Below are 17708 nucleotides of genomic sequence, written 5' to 3'. Positions count from 1 at the left end.
TGGGAAGAGAACTAAGCACTTGAGTTTGATGCAGGAGTGGTGGTTCACAAGGGTGAGAATTACAGCACTGTTTATTTTAGGATAAACAACTGATACGACTGAACTCTTTCCCTTACAGTGCTAGTTAAATAAGTTGTTATAGTGAATGGAATAGCATATAGTAGATTAAAAGAATGAGGTAGATCTATGTGTACTGACTTAGGAACATCTCTAGAACATGGTCTTAATTAAGCGAGAAGAAAATTTCAAGAAATCTACAAAGTAAGATCATTATTTATGAAAAAGAATTGAATACTAGGAGAAAACCACCCAAATTTGTCCAAGTCAGTCAACTTAGTTTAATCTAATTATTTAAACAGTATTTTATTCCTTTTTTTAAAAAACATTACCAATCTTTCAGATTTCTCCTCCATTTCTCTCATCCTCCCCAAGGTGGTGATTCTGTACATAGGGCATTTGCCAGGTCCTTCTGCTGAGGAGGGGCAGTGGGCCTTGTGTCCCTAATGTGCTTGTGGGCCTCCCTTTAGTTCTTGCTGGTCTGTCAAGATAATGTCCCTTATATTTCTGGCCACTGCTCACTCTACTGGAATCTGTGGCTGAACTTGGCCTCTGGTGAATTCTAGATTTCTTCTTCCTGCTTAGTGAGGAAACTATGGTCTTCCATAGTGTGCTGAGTGCTAGGTGCCCCCTAGATGTCTGGTTGTGATCTTAATTGGTTCCTAGTGAGGGAAATCTGCCTTGTGGTTCCAAGCCACAGGGTCACCACTCGCCCTGTTGAGACAGCTACCATGGGCTTGCCAGCCTGTACCACCACTTACTCTTCATGGGCACATGGAAACTTTTGAACTGTTAGGTAGCTTTCATATCACATGTGAGCATAAGGAGACCCTGAACTTAGAATTTCCTTTTGCTTAACCAGTTGCAACCATCAAGAGTCCTGTTTGAGGAAGCAGGGAAAAGCCCCTTAAACTTCTGCAATTCCAACATAATAGGAATTGCAATCATATATCAAATATAAATATTTGTTTCCCTTATACCAAATTTACATTCTATTGTTTTGTTTCTGTAGCTTTCTGTAAATGCAATAAAAATAAAAACCCATTCACAATCTTAGTATCATCTTTTTGAAGATAATTTAGGTTGCAATTAAACTCAACCTGGAAAAAGACAATTAAATTTGAGAAGCAGGGAGATAATGAATTGGGTTTTGAGGTGCTGTTGATGGTGGCCACTGGCAGCAAAGGCCAGACTGAAGTATCCTCCCTGACTTTGTGGGCAACAAAGAAGCCCTGGCAGTTAATATCTTTCAAGAAAAACTGAAAAAGAAAAGAAGAAATCCAAGGACATCTCATGTGGTAGGTGCCTGGACCACTCTTACTTTCTGTCTTCCTTCCAAGTTAATCCTGAATGTCCTGTCCCCAAGAAAACTTTACCTAACTCACTAGGAATTAGGTTAGGTCTTCTGTTCGGTTCTTATCCTACCATAGCAGATAGCATAATTTTTAAAATGGCTGTTTTAACTGTGTATCTTCTTACTAGAAAGAAAACCCCATGAGAGTCTGTCTTATTCACCATTGAATCACTCTGCCTGGAATAGTGCCTGGTCTGTAGTCAGCATTTAGTATACATGTGTTGACAAGAAGAAAGAAAGAGGAAGAAGAAAAGGAAGAAAAGAGAGGAAATAAAGGAATATGCTTATTGAAGGTGCCAGTAAATAATTGATTGGGTTGGGGATTGATATGGTTTGGCTGTGTGCCCACCCAAATCTCATCTTGAATTCCCATGTTATGGAAGGGACCCAGTGGGAGGTAATTGAATCATGGGGACAGGTCATTCCCATGCTTTTCTCGTAATAGTGAATAAGTCTCACGAGATCTGATGGTATTATAAGGGGGAGTTTATCTGCACAAGCTCTTTTTTTGCCTGCTACCATCTATGTAAGACATGACTTGCTCCTCCTAACTTCTGCAGCTATGTGGAATTGTAAGTCCATTAAACCTCTTTTTCTTCTAAATCTTGGGTATGTCTTTATCAGCAGCATGAAAATGGACTAATACAGGAGTCCATTTTCATGGGGCTTTGCTGAAAAGATACCTGAAAATGTGGAGGCAACTTTGGAACTGGGTAACAGGCAGAGGTTGGAACTGTTTGGAGGGCTCAGAAGAAGACAGGAAAACGTGGGAAGGCTTGGAATTCCCTAGAGACTTGTTGAATGACTTTGACCAAAATGCTGATAATGATATGGATGATAATGTCCAGGCTGAGGTGGTCTCAGATGGAGATGAGGAACTTGTTGGGAACTGGAGCAAAGGTGACTCTTGTTATGTTTTAGCAAAGAGACTGGTGGCATTTTGCCCCTGTGCTATAGATTTGTGGAACTTTGAACTTGGGAGAGATGATTTAGGGTATCTGGTGGAAGAAATTTCTAAGCAGCAAAGCATTCAAGAGGTGACTTGGGTGCTGTTAGAAGTACTCAGGTTTATTTATTTATTTATTTATTTTTGAGATGGAATCTAGCTCTGTCACCAGGCTGGAGTGCAGTGGTGCGATCTAGGCTCACTACAACCTCCGCCTCCTGAGTTCAAGTGATTCTTCTGCCTCAACCTCCTGAATAGCTGAGATTACAGGCACACACTGCCATGCTGAGCTAATTTTTGTACTTTTAGTAGAGATGGGATTTCACCATGTTGGCCAGGATGATCTCAATCTCCTGACCTCATGATCTCCCCACCTCACGATCCCCCTACCTTGGCCTCCCAAAGTGCTGGGATTATAGGCATGAGCCACTGGGCCCAGCCAGAAGTATTCAGTTTTAAAAGGGAAACAGAGCATAAAAGTTTGGAAAATTAGCAGCCTGACAATGTGATAGAAAAGAAAACCTCATTTTTCTGAGGAGAAATTCAAGCTGACTGCAGAAATTTGCATAAGTAACAAGGAGCCGAATGTTAATTCCCAAGACAATGGGGAAAATGTCTCCAGGGCATGTCAGAGACCTTTGTGGCAGCCCTTCTCCTCACAGGTCTAGAGGCCTAGGGGGAAAAAAAATGGTTTCCTGGGCCAGGCCCAGGGTCCCTCTGCTGGGTGCAGTCTAGGGACTTGGTGCCCTGTGTCCCAGCCACTCCAGCCTTGGCTGAAAGAGGCCAACATAGAGCTTGAGCTGTGACTTCAGAGGGTGCAAGCCCCAAGGCTTGGCAGCTTCCACGTGGTGTTGAGCCTGTGAGTACACAGAAGTCAAGAATTGGGGTTTGGGAACCTCTGCCCAGATTTTAGAAGATGTATGGAAATGCCCAGATGTCCAGGCATAAGTTTGCTGCAGGGGAAGGGCCCTCATGGAGAACCTCTGCTAGGGCAGTGCCAAAGGGAAATGTGGGGTTGGAGCCCCCATACAGAGTCCCTACTGGAGCACCACCTAGTGGAGCTGTGAGAAGAGGGCCACTGTCCTCTAGACCCCAGAATGACAGATCCACTGACAGCTTGCCTTGTTCACCTGGAAAAGCTGCAGACACTCAATGCCAGCCCATGAAAGCAGACAGGAGGGAGGCTCTACCCTGCAGAGCTACAGAAGCAGAGCTGCCCAAGACCGTGGGAAACCACTTCTTGGATCAGCGTGACCCAGATGTGACACATGGAGTCAAAGGAGATCATTTTGAAGCTTTAATATTTGACTCTCCTGCTGGATTTAAGACTTGAATGGGGCCTGCACCTCCTTTGTTTTGGCCAATTTCTCCCATTTGGAATGACTATATTTACCCAATGCCTGTGTATTAGTCAGTGTTCTCTAGAGGGACAGAGCCAATAGGATATATATAAAATATATAAACATATATAAAAAATATATATATAAATATAATCTCTCTATATAAAGGGGAGTTTATTAAGTATTATATAAGTATTTATTAAGTATTATAAGTATTATATTTGGAATGGCTGTATTTACCCAATACCTGTACCCCCATTGTATGTAGGAAGTACTAGCTTGTTTTTGATTTTACAGGCTCATAAGTAGAAGGGACTTGCCTTGTTTCAGATAAGACTTTGGACTGTGGACTTTTGGGTTAATGCTGAAATGAGTTAAGACTTTGGGGGACTGTCAGGAAGGCATAATTGGTTTTGAAATGTGAGGACATGCGATTTGGAGGGTCCAGGGGTGGAATGATATGGTTTGGCTCATTGTCCCTACCCCAATCTCATCTTGAATTGTACTCCCATAATTCCCATATATTGTGGGCGGGACCCAGTGGGAGATAATTTGAATCATGGGCACAGTTTCCCCCATACTATTCTTGTGGTAGTGACTAAGTCTCATGAGATCTGATGGTTTTATCAGGGGTTTCTGCTTTTGTGTCTTCCTCATTTTTCTCTTGCCACCACCATGTAAGAACTGCCTTTTGCCTCCCACCATGATTCTGAGGCCTCCCAGCCATGTGGAACTGTAAGTTCAATTAAACCTCTTTTTATTTCCAGTCTCACGTATATCTTTACCAGCGGCATGAAAATGAACTAATACACAGTGTGAAAGAAAATTAAATTTTGGGACCCTAAACTCATTTAGCCAAAGGGAAAGTGAAGGTAGGAACTGGGTCATGTAAACCTGCCTCCTGCTTTGGTTCCTAAATAAGATGGCTACAAGATGAAAAGCTACTGCCTCCCTCGTATTTTGCCCACAAGGAAATTCCTGGTGAGCTCTTAAAACTTCACCATGGCAATGCAAATTGATAGCTTATCTTTACAGGTGCAGTCACCCTGGACCCACCAGACACAAATGCATATCTGATTGTTCCCCTACCCCATTTTGTCTGTGTCATCTTTTGTAAAATGCAGATACCTCACGTTTTTCCTCTGCCCCTTTTGTTTATGTGAAAACTGTGTGCTTCTCAATATCCTGCCCTTTCCCCTTTAAGTTAGAGCCCTCAAAATCATCTTTGGAGAAAGGCATAGACCTGTCTCCTGGGTGCATCTTTAACTTTGGCAAATAAATCTCCAAAAATGATTGAGATTTGTCTTGTCATTTTATTCAAATGACAGCAGTAACCCTTCCCTGTTTTCCTTATTCCCACATTTGAGATCTTGGGATCGTGTCTCAAATAAATTATCTGCCCCCAAGTCCTTGTCTCATGATCTGCTTTTGGGGAAACCCAAACTAAACCACTAGGCTGCTGTTTCTTGCCCTGTTCCCTTCCGATGTCTATGTGGGAGCAAGATTTAATATAAATTAAAATGTAAGTCAGACAATATCACCCCACCACTATAACCCTTAAAGAGATTGCCATGCCTCTTAGAATAAAACCCAGACTTTTCTTTTCTTTTCTTTTTTTTGAGACGGAGTCTTGTTCTGTTGCCCAGGCTGGAGTGCAGTAGCACGATCTTGGCTCACTGCAAGCTCTGCCTCCTGGGTTCACGCCATTCTTCTGCCTCAGCCTCCCGAGTAGCTGGGATTACAGGTGCCTACCACCACGCCTGGTTAATTTTTTGTATTTTAGTAGAAACGGGGTTTCACCATGTTAGCCACGATGGTCTCGATCTCCTGAACTCGTGATCCAACCGCCTCGGCCTCCCAAAGTGCTGGGATTACAGGCGTGAAACCTAGACTTTTTACCATGGCCCCCCCAGCCCCCTCCAATAGTATCTGAGCAAACCTCCCCCTCACTCTCTGCTAGGGCCTCAAAGTTTGTGTATCCTCAAAATTCATACTGAAATCTTAATCCTTAAGATGATGGTATTAGGAGATGGGACCTTTGGGGAAGTAAGTAGATCATGGGAGCAGAGCCTTTATGAATGAAATTAGTTCCGTTATAAAAGAGGCCTGAGGGAGACTCCTTATCCTTTCCATCAGGTGAGGACATAGCAAGAATGTGCCATCTATGAACCAGGATATGGGACCCTTGGCACATACTGACTGCTTGAACCTTTATCTGGGACTTCTCAGCCTCCAGAACTGTGATAAATAAATTTCTGTTGTTTATGGTATTTTTTTATAGCAGTCCAAATGGACTAAGATACTCCAGCTAGAGAGTAGCCTTCTATCTGTGCTTTAAACAGGCCACACTCAGACTCTTTGGTACTTCTAGATCTTCCTCTATACACACATCTGATTATGTTTCCTCTCACCTTGCTCTGCTCAAAACTTTCTGGTGATTCCTAAATCTCTGCACCAAGGCAAAGCTGTCTCCATGTCTTGCCCCTTTCTCTCTCTCCTCTTTTGTCCCTCTTTTCATCCCTTGGTGTGCCAGTTTCTCAGCATACTCTGCTGTTTCTTCCATTGGTACCTTTGCTCATGTTCTTCACTTTAAAACCTTTTAACCTTGAATACTTAGCTTCTTCTGGAAGCCATTTCCTAAACCACATATCGAGCTAAAGGTCCCTCCTCTGGACTCCCACACTGTGAATACCATTTTATTTGGTCACTTACCACACTGAGTTGAAGTTATCTTTAGATAGATATCTTTCCTACTGACTATAGAATTCTTGAGGACAAGGAGGATCTATATTTTTTTCATCTTCGCATCCCTGGTGTTTGGCAGAATCAGCTGTACTGTTCATATCTATGTTAAGTGGAATTAAACAGAACTAAAATGAGATTGGGAAGCCATGACAGATGAACAATCACACAGCAGGATGCTACTTCCAGAAAGGCAAAATATCCCCTGGTCTAGGGAGAATCATAGGTAACCCCTGGAGAGAGGCCTTCTTGAGTAATCCTGGGGATGGTAATGCATTTGGTGCATGTGATGTTCAACCAAGGTCCTCAGCTACAGTATTCACAGGCAGTACTGGCAGGCTTATGCTGTGCTCCTTTGCTTGTGAGCAGGCTGGGGTCCTGGATAGCTCCAATCCCTCCTCACATCCTCTGGGAGTCAACTGGTAGAGAAAGGAGGAGGAAGTGCCTCATTGGCAGAGTCAACACTATGTGCAAAAGCATGGAGGCCTACTACCGCTGGGAAAATATCCATAGCTCTATTTGACTGGAGAAGAGAATTCAGGATGAGGAGTGGGAAATGAAGCTGGAAAATTCACACTATTAAATTTCATAATAACTACAGTTTATTGAGTATTTACCAGGTATAGGTACTGGGCCAAGGTTGACTGCATTTTGTCCTCCCAGCCACACTGCTGGTGACTTGCTTTTTGCCCTGATGTTAATTTCTCCTCTGCCCTCCCCTGGCCCTGCTCGGTATCACAGGAGATTATAGTTCCCAGGCTTTACTGTAAACTGGTTTCCAGTGGGCTTGGTCAAAGGAAGACACTGGTGGGAGACTAGAAAGAAGGAAGAGGGGAGAAATAAGAATGTTTCTCCCTTTTCTTCAGCCTCTGGGGAGGTCTTCGACAGCAGCTGCATCCCCTCTCATGTCCCAGCTCCTGCCTGGCAGCTTGCTCCCCTATTCTGGCTGCTGGCCCAGCTCCTGCCAGGCAGGCTCACTATGGTCCTGCTATGTGGGGAGGTACCCCATGCTCCAGAGCTATGTTCCTCTAGTTCTAGGAATAGTAGTGGCTTTCTGTTGTTGCAAACCTCTGCATTGCCTTACTGTCCCGTGTTTGACTGCTAAGCCCTTCTGTCACCTGTTTAACTCGTGTGCTGTATTATATTTCTGCTCTTTGAAACACTAGAGTGGTTTTAGTTTTCCTAACTAGACTCTGACTGACAGAACCTCTAGGGAGGCAGACACTATTTATAATCTATTTGGGTGAGGAAGCTGAGGCTTGGGAAGGTCAAGTGACAAGCTCCAGGTTTTACAGCTACTGAGTGAGGGAGGGTAGGCTGTGCCAACTGGGAAATGACCTTGGATACCAGGTATAAGGTTTGATCCTGCAGGAGGTGGAGATCAGCAAAGACTTTACTCTGAAGTGACATAATCAGAGCTATGTTTTAGAAAGGGCACTCTGGCAGAATCATCTTTCATCTCCAACGTGGTGGCTTATCTCGGCCAAACAACCTCAGTTTTCATACAGATCTAAATTGTGAAAAGGCACGAAATGCCTTGATTGCCCTTCTTTCTGTTCTTTTTGTTTTCTTGTGTGCTATATTTTTCTGCAGATTTAGCTAAGAATCATTTCACTAATGAAAAACTTTCTGTGCCTCAAACCTGACTTTTTACCACATGCCCAGCTAAATACCTTTAAAGAGACTGCTTTCAAGTCCCTGTATATTCTATCATAGTTTGTAAACACTTCTTTCCTTAGAGTTCTTTGGGCCAAAGGGTGTACAAAATGGATCCATGAAATGTACATTATTCATGAGTATATAAGATTTATTCCACACATTTACACAAATAAATGAGACAAAATTATGTTTTAATATGTACTTAATTATGTCTTACAGATGTGCCTGAATTACCAATAAGTTCAATTATAAAAATGTAGGCAATCTAAAAATTTGTCACTCCACTCCTAATGTATCTTCTTATGGAAACATTTTTAAAATGTGTTTAGATTCAGTCAGTTAAAAATAACTCTTGATGGGCCAGGCGCGGTGGCTCACGCCTGTAATCCCAGCACTTTGGTAGACCGAGGCGGGCGGATCACGAGGTCAGGAGATCGAGACCATCCTGGCTAACACGGTGAAACCTCATCTCTACTAAAAGTACAAAAAAACTAGCCAGGTGAGGTGGCGGGTGCCTGTAGTCCCAGCTACTTGGGAGGCTGAGGTAGGAGAATGGCATGAACCCAGGAGGCGGAGCTTGCAGTGAGCCGAGATCGTGCCACTGCACACCAGCCTGGGTGACAGAGCGAGACTCCATCTCAAAAGTAAATAATAATAATAATAAAAAAACTCCTGATCTTATAAAGTGTAGATAGACCATATTTCTTTATATGAATAAAACTAGACTCATACAACTTGTAGAATGCACAGTATTATACAAAATGCAGGTATTGATTAATTTGCAAAATTGTGAAAAATTAAAAATAATGTCTATGATCTTTCGATGCCTGTTGGTATGAAAATTCACTCTAGGCCGGGCGCGGTGGCTCAAGCCTGTAATCCCAGCACTTTGGGAGGCCGAGACGGGCGGATCACGAGGTCAGGAGATCGAGACCATCCTGGCTAACACGGTGAAACCCCGCCTCTACTAAAAAAATACAAAAAATTAGCCAGGCGTGGTGGCAGGCGCCTGTAGTCCTAGCTACTCAGGAGGCTGAGGCGGGAGAATGGCATGAACCCGGGAGGCGGAGCTTGCAGTGAGCTGAGATCCGGCCACTGCACTCCAGTCTGGGTGACAGAGCGAGACTCCGTCTCAGAAAAAAAAAAAAAAGAAAGAAAGAAAATTCACTCTTGCATTTTACAATTTTGGTGAAAGATCTTGTGTGCTCATGAGAACCTGCATGTATGGTGATTAAGAGCATCGATTCTGGACCCCAGGTGTGAATTCAGACAACCTACTCATCATCAAGTTGTAATTTGACCTTGACTTAACCTCTCTGCCCTCATGTGTAAAAGAAGCATAAGAGTAACACCTACGTTATAGGGTTGTTGTGAACATGAAATCAGTTAATGTGTATGAAGCACTTAGAGTTGCATCCAGCATAGAGTCAGCATGAGTCATTATTCCTAATCAGCCCATGATTTGGCATTAGAAATTTTTATTCCCGGTCTCTGTAGAGTCCACCTCTGGGGACAGGGCACAGCTAAACAACAACAATAACAACAACAACAACAACAAAAAGCAGCAGAAACCTCTGCAGACGCAAACGACTCTGTCTGACAGCTTTGAAGAGAGCAGTGGATCTCCCAACACAGAGGTTGAGATCTGAGAAGGGACAGTCTGCCTGCTCAAGTGGGTCCCTGACCCCTGAGTAGTCTAACTGGGAGACATCTCCCACTAGGGGCAGACTGACACCCCACACCTCACACGGTGGAGTACACCCCTGAGAGGAAGCTTCCAAGCAAGAATCAGACAGGTACACTCGCTGTTCAGCAATATTCTATCTTCTGCAGCCTCTGCTGCTGATTCCCAGGCAAACAGGGTCTGGAGTGGACCTCAAGCAATCTCCAACAGACCTACAGCTGAGGGTCCTGACTGTTAGAAGGAAAACTATCAAACAGGAAGGACACCTACACCAAAACCCCATCAGCACGTCACCATCATCAAAGACCAGAGGCAGATAAAACCACAAAGATGGGGAAAAAGCAGGGCAGAAAAGCTGGAAATTAAAACAATAAGAGCGCATATCCCCCTGCAAAGGAGCACAGCTCATCGCCAGCAACGGATCAAAGCTGGACGGAGAATGATTTTGACGAGATGAGAAGAAGGCTTCAGTCCATCACACTTCTCAGAGCTAAAGGAGGAATTACGTACCCAGCGCAAAGAAATTAAAACTCTTGAAAAAAGAGTGGAAGAATTGATAGCTAGAATAATTAATGCAGAGAAGATCATAAACGAAATGACAGAGATGAAAACCATGACACGAGAAATACGTGACAAATGCACAAGCTTCAGTAACCGACTCGATCGACTAGAAGAAAGAGTATCAGCGATTGAGGATCAAATGAATGAAATGAAGCGAGAAGAGAAACCAAAAGAAAAAAGAAGAAAAAGAAATGAACAAAGCCTGCAAGAAGTATGGGATTATGTAAAAAGACCAAAATCTACATCTGATTGGGGTGCCTGAAAGTGAGGGGGAAAATGGAACCAAGTTGGAAAACACTCTTCAGGATATCATCCAGGAGAACTTCCCCAACCTAGTAGGGCAGGCCAACATTCAAATTCAGGAAATACAGAGAACGCCACAAAGATACTCCTCCAGAAGAGCAACTCCAAGACACATAATTGCCAGATTCACCAAAGTTGAAATGAAGGAAAAAATCTTAAGGGCAGCCAGAGAGAAAGGTCGGGTTACCCACAAAGAGAAGCCCATCAGACTAACAGCAGATCTCTCAGCAGAAACTCTACAAGCCAGAAGAGAGTGGGGGCCAATATTCAACATTCTTAAAGAAAAGATTTTCAACCCAGAATTTCATATCCAGCCAAACTAAGTTTCATCAGTGAAGGAGAAATAAAATCCTTTACAGATAAGCAAATGCTTAGAGATTTTGTCACCACCAGGCCTGCCTTACAAGAGACCCTGAAGGAAACCCTAAACATGGAAAGGAAAAACCGGTATCAGCCATTGCAAAAACATGCCAAAATGTAAAGACCATCGAGGCTAGGAAGAAACTGCATCAACTAACGAGCAAAATAACCAGTTAATATCATAATGGCAGGATCAAGTTCACACATAACAATATTAACCTTAAATGTAAATGGACTAAATGCTTCAATTAAAAGACACAGACTGGCAAACTGGATCAAGAGTCAAGACCCATCAGTCTGCTGTATTCAGGAGACCCATCTCACATGCAGAGACATACATAGGCTCAAAATAAAGGGATGGAGGAAGATCTACCAAGCAAATGGAGAACAAAAAAAAAAAAAAGCAGGGGTTGCAATCCTAGTCTCTGATAAAACAGACTTTAAACCATCAAAGATCAAAAGAGACAAAGAAGGACATTACACAATGGTAAAGGGATCAATTCAACAGGAAGAGCTAACTATCCTAAATATATATGCACCCAATACAGGAGCACCCAGATTCATAAAGCAAGTCCTTAGAGACTTACAAAGAGACTTAGACTCCCATACAATAATAATGGGAGACTTCAACACCCCACTGTCAACATTAGACAGATCAACGAGACAGAAAGTTAACAAGGATATCCAGGAATTGAACTCATCTCTGCAGCAAGCAGACCTAATAGACATCTATAGAACTCTCCACCCCAAATCAACAGAATATACATTCTTCTCAGTACCACATCACACTTATTCCAAAATTGACCACATAATTGGAAGTAAAGCACTCCTCAGCAAATGTACAAGAACAGAAATTATAACAAACTGTCTCTCAGACCACAGTGCAATCAAACTAGAACTCAGGACTAAGAAACTCAATCAAAACCGCTCAGCTACATGGAAACTGAACAGCTTGCTCCTGAATGACTACTGGGTGTATAACAAAATGAAGGCAGAAATAAAGATGTTCTTTGAAACCAATGAGAACAAAGATACAACATACCAGAATCTCTGGGACACATTTAAAGCAGTGTGTAGAGAGAAATTTATAGCACTAAATGCCCACAAGAGAAAGCAGGAAAGATCTAAAATTGACACTTTAACATCACAATTAAAAGAACTAGGGAAGCAAGAGCAAACACATTCAAAAGCTAGCAGAAGGCAAGAAATAACTAAGATCAGAGCAGAACTGAAGGAGATAGAGACACAAAAAACCCTCCAAAAAATCAATGAATCCAGGAGTTGGTTTTTTGAAAAGATCAACAAAATTGACAGACTGCTAGCAAGACTAATAAAGAAGAAAAGAGAGAAGAATCAAATAGACGCAATAAAAAAAGATAAAGGGGATATCACCACCGACCCCACAGAAATACAAATTACCATCAGAGAATACTATAAACACCTCTACGCAAATAAACTAGAAAATCTAGAAGAAATGGATAATTTCCTGGATACTTACACTCTTCCAAGACTAAACCAGGAAGAAGTTGAATCCCTGAAGAGACCAATAGTAGGCTCTGAAATTGAGGCAATAATTAATAGCCTACCAACCAAAAAAGTCCAGGACCAGATGGATTCACAGCTGAATTCTACCAGAGGTACAAGGAGGAGCTGGTACCATTCCTTCTGAAACTATTCCAATCAATAGAAAAAGAGGGAATCCTCCCTAACTCATTTTATGAGGCCAACATCATCCTCATACCAAAGCCTGGCAGAGACACAACAAAAAAAGAGAATTTTAGACCAATATCCCTGATGAACATCGATGCAAAATCCTCAATAAAATACTGGCAAACCGGATTCAGCAGCACATCCAAAAGCTTATCCACCATGATCAAGTGGGCTTCATCCCTGGGATGCAAGGCTGGTTCAACATTCGCAAATCAATAAACGTAATCCAGCATATAAACAGAACCAAAGACAAGAACCACATGATTATCTCAATAGATGCAGGAAAGGCCTTTGACAAAATTCAACAGCCCTTCATGCTAAAAACGCTCAATAAATTCGGTATTGATGGAACGTACCTCAAAATAATAAGAGCGATTTATGACAAACCCACAGCCAACATCATACTGAATGGGCAAAAACTGGAAAAATTCCCTTTGAAAACTGGCACAAGACAAGGATGCCCTCTCTCACCACTCCTATTCAACATAGTGTTGGAAGTTCTGGCTAGGGCAATCAGGCAAGAGAAAGAAATAAAGGGTATTCAGTTAGGAAAAGAAGAAGTCAAATTGTCCCTGTTTGCAGATGACATGATTGTATATTTAGAAAACTCCATTGTCTCAGCCCAAAATCTCCTTAAGCTGATAAGCAACTTCAGCAAAGTCTCAGGATACAAAATTAATGTGCAAAAATCACAAGCATTCTTATACACCAGTAACAGACAAACAGAGAGCCAAATCAGGAATGAACTTCCATTCACAATTGCCTCAAAGAGAATGAAATACCTAGGAATCCAACTTACAAGCGATGTAAAGGACCTCTTTAAGGAGAACTGCAAACCACTGCTCAGTGAAATAAAAGAGGACACAAACAAATGGAAGAACATACCATGCTCATGGATAGGAAGAATCAATATCGTGAAAATGGCCATACTTCCCAAGGTAATTTATAGATTCAGTGCCATCCCCATTAAGCTGCCAATGAGTTTCTTCACAGAATTGGAAAAAAGTGCTTTAAAGTTCATATGGAACCAAAAAAGAGCCGGCATTGCCAAGACAATCCTAAGTCAAAAGAAGAAAGCTGGAGGCATCACGCTACCTGACTTCAAACTATACTACAAGGCTACAGTAACCAAAACAGCATGGTACTGGTACCAAAACGGAGATATAGACCAATGGAACAGAACAGAGTCCTCATAAATAATACCACACATCTACAGCCATCTGATCTTTGACAAACCTGAGAGAAACAAGAAATGGGGAAAGGATTGCCTATTTAATAAATGGTGCTGGGAAAATTGGCTAGCCATAAGTAGAAAGCTGAAACTGGATCCTGTCCTTACTCCTTATATGAAAATTAATTCAAGATGGATTAGAGACTTAAATGTTAGACCTAATACCATAAAAACCCTAGAAGAAAACCTAGGTAGTACCATTCAGGACATAGGCATGGGCAAGGACTTCATGTCTAAAACACCAAAAGCAATGGCAGCAAAAGCCAAAATTGACAAATGGGATCTAATTAAACTAAAGAGCTTCTGCACAGCAAAAGAAACCACCATCAGAGTGAACAGGCAACCTAAGAATGGGAGAAAATTTTTGCAATCTACTCATGTGACAAAGGGCTAATATCCAGAACCTACAAAGAACTCAAACAAATTTACAAGAAAAAAACAAACAACCCCATCAAAAAGTGGGCAAAGGATATGAACAGACATTTCTCAAAAGAAGACATTCATACAGCCAACAGACACGTGAAAAAATGCTCATCATCACTGGCCATCGGAGAGATGCAAATCAAAACCACAATGAGATACCATCTCACACCAGTTAGAATGGCAATCATTCAAAAGTCAGGAAACAACAGGTGCTGGAGAGGATGTGGAGAAATAGGAACACTTTTATACTGTTGGTGGGATTGTAAACTAGTTCAACCATTATGGAAAACAGTATGGCGATTCCTCAAGGATCTAGAACTAGAAGTACCATATGACCCAGCCATCCCATTACTGGGTATATACCCAAAGGATTATAAATCATGCTGCTATGAAGACACATGCACACATATGTTTATTGCAGCACTATTCACAATAGCAAAGACTTGGAATCAACTCAAATGTCCATCAGTGACAGACTGGATTAAGAAAATGTGGCACATATACACCATGGAATACTATGCAGCCATCAAAAAGGATGAGTTTGCGTCCTTTGTAGGGACATGGATGCAGCTGGAAACCATCATTCTTAGCAAACTATCACAAGAAGAGAAACCAAACACCGCATGTTCTCACTCATAGGTGGGAACTGAACAATGAGATCAGTTGGACTCGGGAAGGGGAACATCACACACTGGGGCCTATCATGGGGAGGGGGGAGGGGGGAGGGATTGCATTGGGAGTTATACCTGATGTAAATGACGAGTTGATGGGTGCTGACGAGTTGATGGGTGCAGCACACCAACATGGCACAAGTATACATACGTAACAAACCTGCACGTTATGCACATGTACCCTAGAACTTAAAGTATAATAATAATAATAAATAAATAAATTTAAAAAAATGGGCAAAGGACCCAAGCTGACATTTCTCAAAAGAAGACAAATGGCCAGCAGATACATGAAAAACTATTCAACAAAAAAAAAAGAAATTTTTATTCCCATCACATAAATTAAAAAATGTGGGAGCATTAATATATTTATGGGAAGAAAGATGGTGATATATATGTAATACATTTTCCGAGCCCCAGCTTGTAATATTAAACTATGTAAGCTTCATTTTAGTGGATGCCAGCATCATCCATTCCTCCCTGCAACTGGAATGGGAGTCCTCAGACTCCAAGTCACTTGTGGTTGCTAATGCCATGAAGGCAAGCCTTCAAAATTTGCAGTCAAAGAGAGGGTCAGGAAGGGTTGGAGACTCTGAGTACTTGGCTTGTGAAAGCTGGAGGAAGGCTTTGGGGACCTCCTGTGAGATGCTTCCTCCCAGGCTGATTTCCTAGCAGGCGTCTTTCTTTTCTCCAGAGGCACCAGAGACACGGCTGCCTACTTCTATTCCTTCAGATACTACTCATTATTTCTGACCAGGGACTCTTGTCCTAGCCCAATATGGAACACAATATAGTCTACAGGTTGTCTCCATTCCTTTGAGGAAAACACACATTCATTTTTGGGATTTTTAAGCTTTAGAAAACATGCTGATAGTAGAGAAAAAGCAGGGAGTTAAAGCAGAATGTGGGGCTCTGCTCTTGTTCTCCCTTGCCTGGGATTCCTCCTCACTTCACAAAAGCTGTGGTTGCTCTATATTCTGTCCTCTGGCTTCTCACAGCAGAAGGATCGCAGGCTTTCTATTGGAATTTTAGCCACTCCAAAGGGATCTGACGGGTGTCTTTCCATCAGCTAGCTAGAAATGTTAAAAAAAAAAAAAAAAAGGGGAGCTAGGTGCCAGTGCTTCCTTCCAAGTGTTGACTTGACTCCCCTTTAGTCACTCTTCAGTGCCTGCAGGCTGCAGGTAGTTGGTTTTTATAATTTGTTTAGAGTTTAGAGCTGTTATCTCTGAAATTTTAGGTGTGACAGAAATTTACTTGGCCAGTAACATAAATGAAACCACTGTATTTGACCTAAAATTAAAAATGTATTCAGTGAGTTCTTAATATCATTGATTGCATTTTTTTCAGTTATAAAATTTCATGATTCTTTCAAAATAGTTGAATTTAACTGCTAAAATTCTCAATTTTATATTTTAATTTTCTGAATATATTAATCATAATTATTTGAAACTTTGTATCTGATACTTTCGTTACTGAACCCATTATGAATTTGTTTTGTTTTTCTTTTAAAGTAAAATTACAGTTTCACCATCAATTAAAATTATAAGAGCAGACATGGAAGAAGGAATATAGTCCATTTCTTGATTTTACTCATCTTGCTAGCTGTAACCCCAATTTATTTGCTTCCCTTTGCCACAATATCTCTGAAAGAATTATTTATTCTTATTTTTTCCATTATCTTTATTCATTGGTTCATTAAACTCAGTCTAATTAGGCATTCTCTCCTAGCCCTTCACAGAAACTATTTTTATATGTTAATTAGTGGCCTCTACATTGCTAAATCCATTGGTTATTTGTCAGTCCTCATCTTATTTCACCTGACAGTTTATGATTCCTTCCTCCTTAATTCACTTTCTTTACTTGGCTACCAGAACACTGAAACTCTTAACTTTACTGCTCACTGCTTGCTCCTTTTCTTTCTCCTTTACTGCGTTTTCATTGCCTGTCCTTCCTCTGTCCCTCCCTCCCTTTTCCTTTTCCTCCTCCTTCTCCTCCTTCTCCTCCTCTTCCTCCTCCTCCTCCTCCTCCTTTTCCTCCTCTTTCCCTCTTTCTTTCTTTTTCTTATCCTGGATTGACCTAGTTCTAAGTTCTTGATCCTCCTCTCTTCTGTAGCTGCACTTACTACCTTGGTGATCTCAACCTGTCTGATAGTTTTAAATGCCATCTATACATTACAACTTCCAAATTTTTATCTCCAGTCCAGATATCTCTTCTAAACTCTAGACTCATGTATTCAACTCTCCATTTGATGTTTATGCTTGGATGTAAAATAGGCGTCTCAAACTTAATGTGTCCAAAGCTGGGCTCCTAATCTTCTCCCTGACAAGACTAGCTCCATCAACAGATTTCTCCATCTTAGTTTATGATGTCTTCACTATTCCAGTGTCTTGGCTAAAATTCTCACATTGTTTTTTCTCTTTAATTAGTTAATTTAAAAAATCTTTATAGAGATATAACTTACATTCCATGAGGTTACTCATTTAAAGTGTATAACTCATTGTCTTACAGTATATTTAGAGCCATCAGCACAATCTAATTTAGGGCATTTTCATCACTCTGAGAAGAAGTCTTATGCTCATTAGCAGTCCCTCTCCATTCCCTGCCTACCCTCCACCCCAGTCTGTTTCTTTTTATCTGCTTTCGTTTCCTCTGGGTTTTAAATCATGTTTT

Source organism: Trachypithecus francoisi, unplaced genomic scaffold (assembly GCF_009764315.1).
Source record: "Trachypithecus francoisi isolate TF-2019V2 unplaced genomic scaffold, Tfra_2.0 Lachesis_group3, whole genome shotgun sequence".
In the NCBI taxonomy this organism is placed as follows: domain Eukaryota; kingdom Metazoa; phylum Chordata; class Mammalia; order Primates; family Cercopithecidae; genus Trachypithecus; species Trachypithecus francoisi.
Note: the sequence above shows the minus strand (reverse complement) of the source record.